We start from the raw sequence: 14578 nt of genomic DNA, 5'->3' as shown, positions 1-14578 counted from the left end.
TGTGCGAAATTATCTTTTTTTTCCTAAACAACACGTTGTAAATCTATGTGTTTTGGTGCAGACTGTATATCTATGCTTGTATCTTCTCCAGGAATGCACTGTGCAATTTTCTCTCAGGGGAATATGTGCAAATACCAAATTTTCAGGAAATACAGGGTTGCAGAATAAAGACAACCACGAATGTTTTAGAAATACTTAATCTGGACGAGAAGAAATTTCTCATTTTGAGAAATTATCTTGTTTTTCTTAAAAAACACTTGGTAACATTATGTGCTTTGGTGTTCCGTGTATGTCTAAGCGTGTATCTTCCACAAAAATGCATTGTACATTTTTCTTTCGGAAGAATATGTGTGAATACCATATTTAAAAGAAATACAGTGTTGCAGAGTAAAGACAACCAATAATATATTAGAAATACTTAATCTGGATGAGAAGAAATTCCGCATTGTGTGAACTTATCTTGTTTTTCCTAAACAACACTTTGTAACTCTATGTGCTTTGGTGTTGCGTGTATGTCTAAGCGTGTATCTTCCACAGAGAAACACTGTACAGTTTTCTCTCTGAAGAATTTGCATGAATACCACATATTAAGGAAAAACTTGGTACCAGAGTAAAGACAACCGTGAATATTTTAAAAATACTTAATATGGACGAGAAGAAATCCGTCATTTTGCGATATTATCTTCTTATTCTTAAACAACATGTTGTAACTTTATGTGTTTTGGTGTCACGTGTATGTCTAAGCGTGTATCTTCCACAGAGTATGCACTGTACAATTTTCTCTTGGAAGAATATGTGTGCATACCACATTTTAAGGAAATACAGTGTTGCACAGTAAAGACAACCATGAATGTTTTAGAAATACGTAATTTGGATGAGAAGAAATCCCTCATTTTGCGAAATTATCAGGTTTTTCTTAAACAAAACGTTGTAACTCTATGTGCTTTGGTGTTGGCTGTATCTCTAACCAAGTATCTTCCACAGAGATTGCATTGTACAGTTTTCTCTACGAAGAATATGTGCTTATACCACATTTAAGGAAATACATGGTTGCAGAATAAAGTCAACCACGAATGTTTTAAAAATACTTAATCTGGATGAGAATAAATCCCTCATTTTGCGAAATTATCTTGTTTGTCCTAAACAACACATTGTAACTATATGTGCTTTGGTGTTGCATGTATCTCTAAGCGTGTATCTTCCACAGAGTTTGCACTGAACAGTTTTCTCCCCAAAGTATATGTTCAAATACCACATTGTAAGGAAATACAGTGTTGCAGAGTAAAGACAACCAGGAATGTATTAGAAATACTTAATTTGGACGTGAAGAAATCCAGCATTGTGCGAAATCATCTTGTTTTTCCTAAACAACACGTTGTAACTCTCTTTGCTTTGGTGTTGCGTGTATGTCTAAGCGTGCATCTTTCACAGAGAATGCATTGTACTGTTTTCTCTCAGAAGAATATGTGTGAATACATCATTTTAAGGAAATACAGGGTTGCAGAGTAAAGACAACCAAGCATGTTTTAGAAATATTTAATCTGGACGAGAAGAAATCCCACATTGTGCGAAATTATCTTGTTTTTCCTAAACAACATGTTATAACTCTTTGAGCTTCTGTGTTGCATGTATATCAACGCGTGTATCTTCCACAGAGAATGCACTGTAGTGTTTTCTCTCAGAAGAATATGTGTGAATACATCATTTTAAGGAAATACAGGATTGCAGAGTAAAGACAACCATGCATGTTTTGGAAATACTTAATCTGTACTAGAAGAAATCCCTCATTTTTCGAAATTATCTTGTTTTTCCTAAACAACCCGTTGTAACTCTATGTGCTTTGGTGGTGCGTGTATGTCTAAGTGTGTATCTTCCACAGTAATTCACTGTGCAATTTACTCTTGGAAGAATATGTGTGAATACCACGTTTTAAGGAAATATAGGGTACCAGAGTAAAAAACATCCATGAATGTTTTAAAAATACTTAATCTGGATGAGAAGAAATCCCTCATTTTGCGAAATTATCTTGTTTGTCCTAAGCAAAATGTTGTAACTCTATGTGCTTTGGTGTTGCATGTATCTCTAAGTGTGTATCTTCCACAGAGTTTGCACTGAACAGTTTTCTCCCCAGAGTATATGTGCGAATACCACATTTTAAGGAAATACAGTGTTGCAGAATAAAGACAACCAGGAATATATTAGAAATACTTAATTTGGACGTGAAGAAATCCAGCATTGTGCGAAATCATCTTGTTTTTCCTAAACAACTGGTTGTAACTCTATTTGCTTTGGAGTTGCCTGTATGTCTAAGTGTGTATCTTCCACAGAGAAAACACTGTAGAGTTTTCTCTCAGAAGAATATGTGTGAATACATCATTTTATGGAAATACAGGACTGCAGAGTAAAGACAACCATGCATATTTTAGAAATACTTAATCTGGACATGAAGAAATCCCTCATTTTGCAAAATAATCTTGTTTTTCCTAACAACCCGTTGTAACTCTATGTGCTTTGGTGGTGCGTGCATGTCTAAGCGTGTATCTTCCACAGAGAATGCATTGTACAATTTTCTCTCTGAAGAATTTGTGTGAATACCAAATTTTAAGGAAATACAGGGGACCAGAGTAAAAACATCCATGAATGTTTTAAAAATACTTAATCTGGATGAGAGAAATCCCTCATTTTGCGAAATTATTTTGCTTTCCTAAACAACAGATTGTAACTCTATGTACTTTGCTGTTGCGTGTATGTCTAAGCATCTATCTTCAACAGAGATTGCACTGTACAATTTTCTCTCAGAAGAATATGTTCGAATACCATATTTTATGGAAATACAGGGTTGCAGAGTAAAGACAACCACGAATGTTTTAGAAATACTTAATCTGGAAGAGAAGAAATCCCTCATTTTTCTAAATTATCTTGTTTTTCCTAAACAATACGTTGTAACTCTATGTGCTTTGGTGTTGCGTGCATGTCTAAGCATGCATCTTCCAAAGAGAAATAACTGTACAGTTTTCTTTTAGGACTATATGTCCGAATACGACATTTTAAGGAAATACAGTGTTGCAGAATAAAGACAACCACGAATGTATTAGAAACACTTAATAGAGTCAAGGAGAAATCCCACATTGTGCAAAATTATCAGGTTTTTCCTAAACAACACGTTGTAACTCTATGTGCATTTGTGTTGCATGTATGTCTAAGCTTGTATCTTCCACAGAGTGTGGACTGTACAATTTTCTATTGGAAGAATATGTGTGCATACCACATTTAAGGAAATACAATGTTACAGAGTAAAGACAACCAGTAATATATTAGAAATACTTAATCACTACGAGAATAAACCCCGCATTGTGCGAAATTGTCTTCTTTTTCCTAAACAACAGGCTGGAACTCTATGTGCTTTTGTGTTGTGTGTATCTCTAAGCATGTATCTTCCACAGAGAATGCACTGTTCAGTTTTCTCTCGGAAGTATGTGTGCAAAAACCATATTTTAAAGAAATACAGTTTTGCAGAGTAAAGACAACCACAAATTACTTGGAAATATTTAATCAGGACGAGAAGAAATCCCGCATTGTGCGAAGTTATCTTCTTTTTCCTAAACAACACATTTTAACTCTATGTGATTTGGTGTAGCATGTATGCCTAAGCGTGTACCTTCCACAGAGAATGTACTCTACATTTTTCTCTCGAATGTATATGTGCGAATACCACCTTTTAAGGAAATGCAGTGTTGCAGAGTAAAGACAACCACGAATGTATTACAAATACTTAATCTGGACGAGAAGAAATCCCGCATTGTGCGAAATTATCTTGTTTTTCCTACACAACATTTTGTAACTCTATGTGCTTTGATGTTGCGTGTATGTCTAAGCGTGTATCTTCCACAGAGAATGCACTGTACATTTTTCTCTCAGAAGAATATGTGTGAATACTTAATTTTAAGGAAAAACAATGTTGCAGAGTAAAGACAACCACGAATGTTTTAGAAATAGTTAATCTGTACTAGAAGAAATCCCTCATTTTTCGAAATTATCTTGTTTTTCCTAAACAACACGTTGTAACTCAATGTGTTTTGGTGTTGCGTGTATGTCTAAGCACGTATCTTCCATAGAGAATTGACTCTACACTTTTCTCTCGGGTGTAAACTTGCGAGTACCATATTTAAAAGAAATACAGTGCTGCAGATTAAAGACAGCCAGGAATATATTAGAAATACGTATTCTGGACAAGAAGAAATCCTGCATTGTGTGAAATTATCGTGTTTTTCCTAAGCAACACGTTGTAACTTTATGTGCTTTGCTGTAACGTGTATGTCTAAGCATGTATCTTCCAAAGAGATTGCACTGTACAATTTTTTTTCTCTGAAAATATGTGTGAATACCACATTTTAAGGAAATACAGTGTTGCAGAGTAAAGACAACTACGCATGTTTTAGAAATACTTAATCTGGACAAGAAGAAATGCCTCATTTTGTGAAATTACCTTGTTTTTCCTAAACAACACGTTGTAACTCAATGTGTTTTGGTGTTGTGTGTATGTCTTCTTGTTTATCTTCCACAGAGAATGCACTGTACAGTTTTCTCTTGAGAGTATATGTGTGAATACCGTATTTAAAAGAAATACAGTGTTGCAGAGTAAAGACAACCAATAATATATTTGAAATACTTAATCTGGATGAGAAGAAATCCCGCAATGTGAGAATTTATCTTGTTTTTCCTAAACAATACTTTGTAACTCGATGTGCTTTGGTGTTGCGTGTATCTCTAAGCGTTTATCTTCCACAGAGTTTGCACTGAACAGTTCTCTCCCCAAAGTATATGTGTGAATACCACATTTTAAGGAAATACAGTGTTGCAGAGTAAAGACAACCAGGAATGTATTAGAAATACTTAATTTGGACGTGAAGAAATCCAGCATTGTGCGAAATCATCTTGTTTTTCCTAAACAACACATTGTAACTCTCTTTGCTTTGGTGTTGCGTGTATGTCTAAGCGTGTATCTTTCACAGAGAAAGCACTGTAGTGTTTTCTCTCAGAAGAATACATGTGAATACATCATTTTAAGGAAATACAGGGTTGCAGAGTAAAGACAACCACGCATGTTTTAGAAATATTTAATGTGGATGAGAAGAAATCCCACATTGTGCGAAATTATCTTGTTTTTCCTAAACAACATGTTATAACTCTTTGAGCTTCTGTGTTGCATGTATATCAACGCGTGTATCTTCCACAGAGAATGCACTGTAGAGTTTTCTCTCAAAAGAATATGTGTGAATACATCATTTTAAGGAAATACAGGATTGTAGAGTAAAGACAACCATGCATGTTTTAGAAATACTTAATCTGGACATGAAGAAACCCCTCATTTTGCAAAATAATCTTGTTTTTCCTAACAACCCGTTGTAACTCTATGTGCTTTGGTGGTGCGTGCATGTCTAAGCGTGTATCTTCCACAGAGAATGCATTGTACACTTTTCTCTCTGAAGAATTTGTGTGAATACCACATTTTAAGGAAATACATGGTTGCAGAGTAAAGACAACAATGAATGTTTTAGTAATACTTAATCTGGACAAGAAAAAATTTCACATTTTGAGAAATTATCTTGTTTTTCCTAAACAACACGTTGTAAGTCTATGTGCTTTTGTGTTGCATGTATGTCTAACTGTGTATCTACGACAGAGAATGCACTGTACAGTTTTCTCTCGAAAGTGTATGTGCGGATACCACATATTACGGAAATACAGTATTGCAGAGTAAAGACAACAACGAATGTATTAGAAATACTTAATCTGGATGAGAAGAAACCCTGCATTGTGCGAAATTATCTTTTTTTCGTAAACAACACATTGTAAATCTATGTGTTTTGGTGCTGACTGTGTATCTAAGCTTGTATCTTCCCCAGGAATGCACTGTGCAATTTTCTCTTGGAAGAATATGTGCAAATACCAAATTTTCAGGAAATACAGGGTTGCAGAGTAAAGATAACCAGGAATATATTAGAAATACTTAATCACTACGAGACTTAATCCCGCATTGTGCGAATTTATCTTCTTTTTCCTAAGCAACAGGTGGTAACTCTATGTGCTTTGATGTTGCATGTATGTCTAAGCATGTATCTTCCACAGAGAATGCATTGTACAGTTTTCTCTCGGGAGTATGTGCGCGAAAAACATATTTTAAAGAAATACAGTTTTGCAGAATAAAGACAACCACGAATTAATTAGAAATACTTAATCTGGACGAGAAGAAATCCCACAATGTGCGAAATTATCTTGTTTTTCCTAAACAACACGTTTTAACTCTATTTGATTTGGTGTTGCATGTATGCCTAATCATGTACCTTCCACAGAGAATGCACTCTACAGTTTTCTCTCTAAAGTATATGTGCGAATACCACATTTTAAGGAAATACAGTGTTGCAGAGTTAAGACAACCACGAATGTATGAGAAATACTTAATCTGGACGAGAAGAAGTCCCGCATTATGCGAAATTATCTTGTTTTCCTACACAACATTTTGTAACTCTATGTGCCTTGCTGTTGCGTGTATATCGAAGCGTGTATCTTCCACAGAGAATGCAATGTACATTTTTTCACTCGGAAGAATATGTGCGAATACCTAATTTTAAGGAAAAACAATGTTGCAGAGTAAAGACAAGGATGAATATTTTAGAAATACTTAATCTGTACTAGAAGAAATCCCTCATTTTTCGAAATTATCTTGTTTTTCCTAAACAACATGTTGTAATTTAATGTGTTTTGGTGTTGCGTGTATGTCTAAGCATGTATCTTCCACAGAGAATGCACTCTATACTTTTCTCTCGGGAGTAAACGTGCAAGTACCATATTTAAAAGAAATACAGTGTTGCAGAGTAAAGATAGCCAGGAATATATTAGAAAAACTTAATCTGGACAAGACGAAATCCTGCATTGCGCGAAATTATCTTGTTTTTCCTAAACAACACGTAACTTTATGTGCTTTGCTGTAACGTGTATGTCTAAGCATGTATCTTCCACAGAGATTGCACTTTACAAATTTCTCTCAGAAGAATATGTGCGAATACCACCTTTAAAGGAAATACAGGGTTGCAGAGTAAAGTCAGCCACGAATGTTTTAAAAATACTTAATCTGAATGAGAAGAAATCCCTCATTTGCGAAATTATCTTGTTTGTCCTAAACACCACGTTGTAACTCTATGTGCTTTGGAGTTGCATGTATGTCTAAGCATGTATCTTCCACAGAGAAAGCACTGTACAGTTTTTTTTTCTGAACTATATGTGTGAATACCACATTTTAAGGAAATACAGTGTTGCAGAATAAAGACAACCACGAATGTATTAGAAATACTTAATAGTGACAAGAAAAAAATCCTGAATGGTGCAAAATTATCTTGTTTTTCCTAAAGGACACGTTGTAACTCTATGTGCTTTGGTGTTGCCTGTATGTCTAAGCGTGAATCTTCCACAGAGTATGGACTGTACAATTTTCTCTTGGAAGAATATGTGTGCATACCACATTTAAAGGAAATAAAGTGTGATAGAGTAAAGAGAACCACGAATATATTAGTAATACTTAATCTGGACAAGAAGAAATCCCTCATTTTGAGAAATCATCTTGTTTTTCCTAAACAACACGTTGTAACTCTTTGCGCTTTGGTGTTTCGTGTAAGTCTAAGCTGGTATCTTCCATGGAGAATGCACTGTACAGTTTTCTCTCAGAATAATATGTGTGAATACATCATTTTAAGGAAATACAGTGTTGCAGAGTAAAGACAACCACGCATGTTTTAGAAATACTTAATCTGGACAAGAAGAAATGCCTCATTTTGTGAAATTACCCTGTTTTTCCTAAACAACGCGTTGTAACTCATTGTGTTTTAGTGTTGCGTGTTTGTCTTAGCGTGTATCTTCCACAGAGAATGAACTGTGCAGTTAAAGACAACCAATAATATATTAGAAATACTTAATCTGGACAAGAAGAAATTTCTCATTTTGAGAAATTATCTTGTTTTTTCCTAAACATGACATTTTTAAGTCTATGTCCTTTTGTGTTGCGTGTATGTCTAACTGTGTATCTACCACAGAGAATGCACTGTACAGTTTTCTCTCAAAAGTGTATGTGCGAATACCACATATTAGGGAAATACAGTATTGCAGAGTAAAGACAACAACGAATGTATTAGAAATACTTAATCCGGATGAGAAGAAATCCTGCATTGTGCGAAATTATCTTTTTTTTCCTAAACAACACATTGTAAGTCTATGTGTTTTGGTGCTGACTGTATATCTAAGCTTGTATCTTCCCCAGGAATGCACTGTGCAATTTTCAGGAAATACAGGGTTGCAGAGTAAAGATAACCAGGAATATATTAGAAATACTTAATCACTACGAGTATAAATCCCACATTGTGCGAAATTATCTTGTTTTTCCTAAACAACAGGTGTTAACTCTATGCGCGAATACCTCATTTTAAGGAAATACAAGGTTGCAGAGTAAAGACGACCACGAATGTTTTAGAAACACTTAATCTAGATGAGAAGAAATGCCTCATTTGGCAAAATTATCTTGTTTTTCCTATACCACACGTTGTTACTCTATGTTCTTTGGTGTTGCGTGTATGTCTAAGCATGTATCTTCTACAGAGAATGCACTGTACAGTTTTCTCTCAGAAGAATATTTGCGAATCCACCTTTTAAGGAAATACAGTGTTGCACAATAAAGACAACCACAAATGTATTAGAAATACTTAATCTGGACTAGAAGAAATCCTGCATTGTGCGAAATTATCTTGTTTTTTCCTAAATAACACGTTGTCACTCTATGTTCTTTGGTGTTGAATGTAGGTCTAAGCCTGTATCTTCCACAGAGTTTTCACTGTACAATTTTCACTCGGAAGAATATGTGCAAATACCAAATTTTAAGGAAATACACTGTTACAGAATAAGCCAATCACGAATGTTTTAGAAATAATCTGGACGAGAAGAAATCCAGCATTGTGTGAAATTATCTTATTTATCCTAAACAACGCATTGTAACTCTATTTGCTTTGGTGTTGTGTGTATGTCTAAGCGTGTAACTTCCACAGAGAATGCACTGTACAGTTTTCTCTCAGAAGAATATGTGCGAATACATCATTTTAAGGAAATACAGGATTGCAGAGTAAGGACAACCATGCATGTTTTGGAAATAATTAATCTGGACGAGAAGAAATCCCTCGTTTTGCAAAATAATCTTTTTTTTTTCTAAACAACCATTGGAACTCTATGTGCTTTGGTGGTGCGTGCATGTCTAAGCATGTATCTTCCAAGGAGAATGCACTGTACTATTTTCTCTCGGAAGAAAACGTGTGAATACCACATTTTTGGAAATACAGTATTGCAGAATAAAGACAACCACGAATTACTTAATCTGGACGAGAAGATATCCCTCATCTTGCGAAATTATCTTGTTTTTCCTAAACAACACGTTTTAACTCTATGTGATTTGGTGTTGCATGTATGCCTAAGCGTGTACCTTGCACAGAGCATGCACTCTACAGTTTTCTCTCGAAAGTATATGTGCGAATACCACATTTTAAGGAAATAGAGTGCTGCAGAGTAAAGACAACCACGAATGTATTAGAAATACTTAATCTGGACGAGAAGAAATCCCCCATTGTGTGAAATTATCTTGTTTTTCCTACACAACATTTTGTAACTCTATGTGCTTTGTTGTTGCGTGTATGTCTAAGTGTGTATCTTCCACAGAGAATGCAGTGTACATTTTTCTCTCGGAAGAATATGTGCGAATAGCTAATTTTAAGGAAAAACAATGTTGCAGAGTTAAGACAACCACGAATATTTTAGAAATACTTAATCTGTACTAGAAAAAATCCCTCATTTTTTGAAATTATCTTGTTTTTCCTAAACAACACGTTGTAACACTATGTGCTTTGGTGTTGGGTGTATGTCTAAGCATGTATCTTCCACAGAGTATGCACTGTACAATTTTCTCTCAGAAGAATATGTATGAATACAACATTTTAAAGAAGTACAGGGTTGCAGAGTAAAGACAACCACGAATGTTTTAGAAATACTTAATAGCAACAAGGAGAAATCCCGATTTTTGTGAAATTATCTTGTTTTTTCTAAACAACACGTTGTAACTCTATGTGCATTTGTGTTGCGCATATGTCTAAGCGTGTATCTTCCACAGGGTATGCACTGTTCAATTTTCTCTTGGAAGAATATGTGTGCATATCACATTTCAAGGAATTACAGGTTTGCAGAGTAAAGACAACCATAATTGTTTTAAAAATACTTAAACTGGACGAGAAGAAATCCCTCATTTAGCGAAATTATCATGTTTTTCCTAAACAAAACTTGTAACTTTAAGTGCTTTGGTGTTGGGTGTATGTCTAAGCATGTGTCGTCCACAGAGAATGCACTGTACAGTTTTCTCTCCAAAAAATATGTGCGAATACCACATCTTAAGGAAATACAGTGTTGCAGAGTAAAGACCACCAGGAATATTTTAGAAATACTTCATCGCGACAATAAGAAATCCCGCATTGTGTGAAAGTATCTTGTTTTTCCTAAACAACCTGTTGTAACTCTATGTTCTTTGGTGTTGCATGTAGTTCTGAGCGTGTATCTTCCACAGAGAATGCACTGTACAGTTTTCACTCGGAAGAATATGTGCAAATACCAAATTTTAAGGAAATACAGGGTTACAGAGTAAGACAACCACGAATGTTTTAGAAATAATCTGGACGAGAAGAAATCCAGCATTGTGTGAAATTATCTTATTTTTCCTAAACAACACGTTGTAACTCTATTTGCTTTGGTGTTGTGTGTATGTCTAAGCGTGTAACTTCCAAAGAAAATGCACTGTACATTTTTTTGCTCAGAAGAATATGTGCGAATACCTAATTTTAAGGAAAAACAATGTTACAGAGTAAAGACAACCATGAATATTTTAGAAATACTTAATCTGTACGAGAAGAAATGCCTCATTTGCCAATATTATCTTGTTTCCCCTAAACAACATGTTGTTACTCTATGTGCTTTGGTGTTGCATGTATGTCTAAGCTTGTATCTTACACAGAGAAGGCACTGTACAGTTTTCTCTTGAGATATATGTGCGAATACCACATTTTATGGAAATAAAGTGTTGCAGATTGAAGACAACCACGAATGTATTAGAAATAATTAATCTGGATGAGAAGAAATCCTGAATTGTGTGAAATGACCTTGTTTTTCCTAAACAACACGTTGTAAACCTCTGTGCTTTTGTGCTGCCTGTATGTCTAAGCCTGTATCTTCCACAGGAATGCACTGTACAATTTTCTCTCGGAAGAATATGTGCGAATACCACATTATAAGGCAATACATGGTTCCAGAGTAAAGACAACCACGAATATTTTAGTAATACTTAATCTGGACAAGAAGTAATTTCTCATTTTGAGAAATTATCTTGTTTTTCCTAAACAACACGTTTTCACTCTATGTGCTTTTGTGTTGCATGTATGTCTAACTGTGTATCTACCACAGAGAATGCACTGTACATTTTTCTCTCGAAAGTGTATGTGAGAATACCACATATTAAGGAAATTCAGTATTGCAGAGTAAAGACAACAACGAATGTATTAGAAATACTTAATCCGGACGAGAAGAAATCCTGCATTGTGTGAAATTATCTTTTTTTTCCCTAAACAACACGTTGCAAATCTATGTGTTTTGGTGCTGCCTGTATATCTAAGCTTATATCTTCCCCAGGAATGCACTGTGCAATTTTCTCTCGGAAGAATATGTGTGAATACCAAATTTTCAGGAAATACAGGGTTGCAGAGTAAAGACAACCACGAATGTTTTAGAAATACTTAATCTGGACGAGAAGAAATTTCTCATTTTGAGAAATTATCTTGTTTTTCTTAAAAAAAAAAACACGCGGTAACACTATGTGCTTTGGTGTTGCATGTATGTCTAAGCGTGTATCTTCCACAGAGAATGAACTGTACATTTTTCTCTCAGAAGAATAAGTGTGAATACCTCATTTTAAGGAAATACAAGGTTGCAGAGTAAAGACAACCACGAATGTTTTAGAAACAATCTGGACGAGAATAAATGCCTTATTTGGCGAAATTATCTTGTTTTTCCTATACCACACGTTGTTATTCTGTGTTCTTTGGTGTTGCGTGTATTTCTAAGCATGTATCTTCCACAGAGAATGCACTGTACAGTTTTCTCTCAGAAGAATATTTGCAAATACCACCTTTTAAGGAAATACAGTGTTGCACAATAAAGACAACCATGAATGTATGAGAAATATTTAATCTGGACGAGAAGAAATCCCACATTTTGCGAAATTATCTTGTTTTTCCTAAATAACACATTGTAACTCTATGTGCATTGGTGTTGCGTGTATGTCTACGTGTGTTTCTTCCACAGAGTGTACACTGTACAATTTTCTGTTGGTAGAATTTGTGCCAATACCACATTTTAAGGAAATATATGGTTGCAGAGTAAAGTCAACCACGAATGTAATACCTAACTGGACAAAAAGAAATCCCGCATTGTGCGAAATTATCTTGTTTTTCCTAGACAACACGTAACTATATGTGCTTTGGTGTTTCGTGTATGTCTAAGCGTGTATCTTCTACAGAGAATGTAGTATACAGTATTCTCTCCTGAGATTATGTGTGAATACCACATTTTAAGGAAATACATGTTTGCACAGTAAAGACAACCACGAATGTTTTAGAAATTCTTAATTTGAATTAGAAGAAATCCCACATATTGCGAAATTATCTTGTTTTTCCTAAACAACACGTTGTAACTTTATGTGATTTGGTGTTGTGTGTATGTCTATGTTTGTATCTTCCAAAGAGAATGCAATGTACATTTTTCTTTCTGAACTATATGTGCGAATACAACATTATTGGAAATACAGTGTTGCAGAATAAAGACAACCACGAATTACTTAATCTGGAAGAGAAGATATCCCTCATCTTGTGAAATTATCTTGTTTTCCTAAACAACACGTTGTAACTCAGTGTGTTTTGGTGTTGCGTGTATGTCTAAGTGTGTATCTTCCACAGGAATTCACTGTGCAATTTACACTTGGAAGAATATGTGTGAATACCACATTTTATGGAAATACAGGCTTACAGAGTAAAGACAACCACGAATGGATTAGAAATACTTAATCGCGAGGAGAAGAAATCTCGCACTGTGCGAAATTATCTTATTTTTCCTAAACCACACATTGTAACACTATGTGCTTTGGTGTTGGTTGTATGTCTAAGCATGTATCTTCCACAGAGAATGCACTGTACAGTTTTCTCTCAGAAGAATATGTGCGAATACAACATTTTAAAGAAGTACAGGGTTGCAGAGTAAAGACAACCACAAATGTTTTAGAAATACTTAATAGCGACAAGGAGAAATCCCGATTTGTGTGAAATTATCTTGTTTTTTCTAAACAACACGTTGTAACTCTATGTGCATTTGTGTTGCGCATATGTCTAAGCGTGTATCTTCCACAGGGTATGCACTGTTCAATTTTCTCTTGGAAGAATATGTGTGCATATCACATTTCAAGGAATTACAGGTTTGCAGAGTAAAGACAACCATAATTGTTTTAAAAATACTTAAACTGGACGAGAAGAAATCCCTCATTTAGCGAAATTATCATGTTTTTCCTAAACAAAACTTGTAACTTTAAGTGCTTTGGTGTTGGGTGTATGTCTAAGCATGTGTCGTCCACAGAGAATGCACTGTACAGTTTTCTCTCTGAAGAATATGTGCGAATACCACATTTTAAGGAAATACAGTGTTGCAGAGTAAAGACCACCAGGAATATATTAGAAATACTTCATCGTGACAAGAAGAAATCCCGCATTGTGTGAAAGTATCTTGTTTTTCCTAAACAACATGTTGTAACTCTATGTGCTTTGGCGTTGCATGTATTTCTGAGCGTGTGTCTTCCACAGAGAATGCACTGTACAGTTTTCTCTCAGAAGAATATGTGCGAATATCACATTTTAAGGAAATACAGTGTGGCAGATTAAAGAAAACCACGAATGTATTAGAAACTCTTAATCTGGACTAGAAGAAATCCCACATTGTGCGAAATTATCTTGTTTTTCCTAAAAAACACGTTGTAACTCTATGTTCTTTGGTGTTGCATGTATGTCTAAGCTTGTATCTTCCACAGAATTTTCACTGTACAATTTTCACTTGGAAGAATATGTGCAAATACCAAATTTTAAGGAAATACAGGGTTACAGAGTAAGACAACCACGAATGTTTTAGAAATAATCTGGACGAGAAGAAATCCAGCTTTGTGTGAAATTATCTTATTTTTCCAAAACAACACGTTGTAACTCTATTTGCTTTGGTGTTGCGTGTATGTCTAAGCGTGTAACTTCCACAGAGAATGCACTGTACAGTTTTCTCTCAGAAGAATATGTGCGAATACATCATTTTAAGGAAATATAGGATTGCAGAGTAAAGACAACCACGCATGTTTTAGAAATACATAATCTGGACGAGAAGAAATCCCTCGTTTTGCAAAATAATCTTGTTTTTTTCT

The sequence above is a fragment of the Apodemus sylvaticus genome, chromosome 17 (genome assembly GCF_947179515.1).
Source record: "Apodemus sylvaticus chromosome 17, mApoSyl1.1, whole genome shotgun sequence".
Classification (NCBI taxonomy): domain Eukaryota; kingdom Metazoa; phylum Chordata; class Mammalia; order Rodentia; family Muridae; genus Apodemus; species Apodemus sylvaticus.
This window is presented reverse-complemented; position numbering follows the sequence as displayed.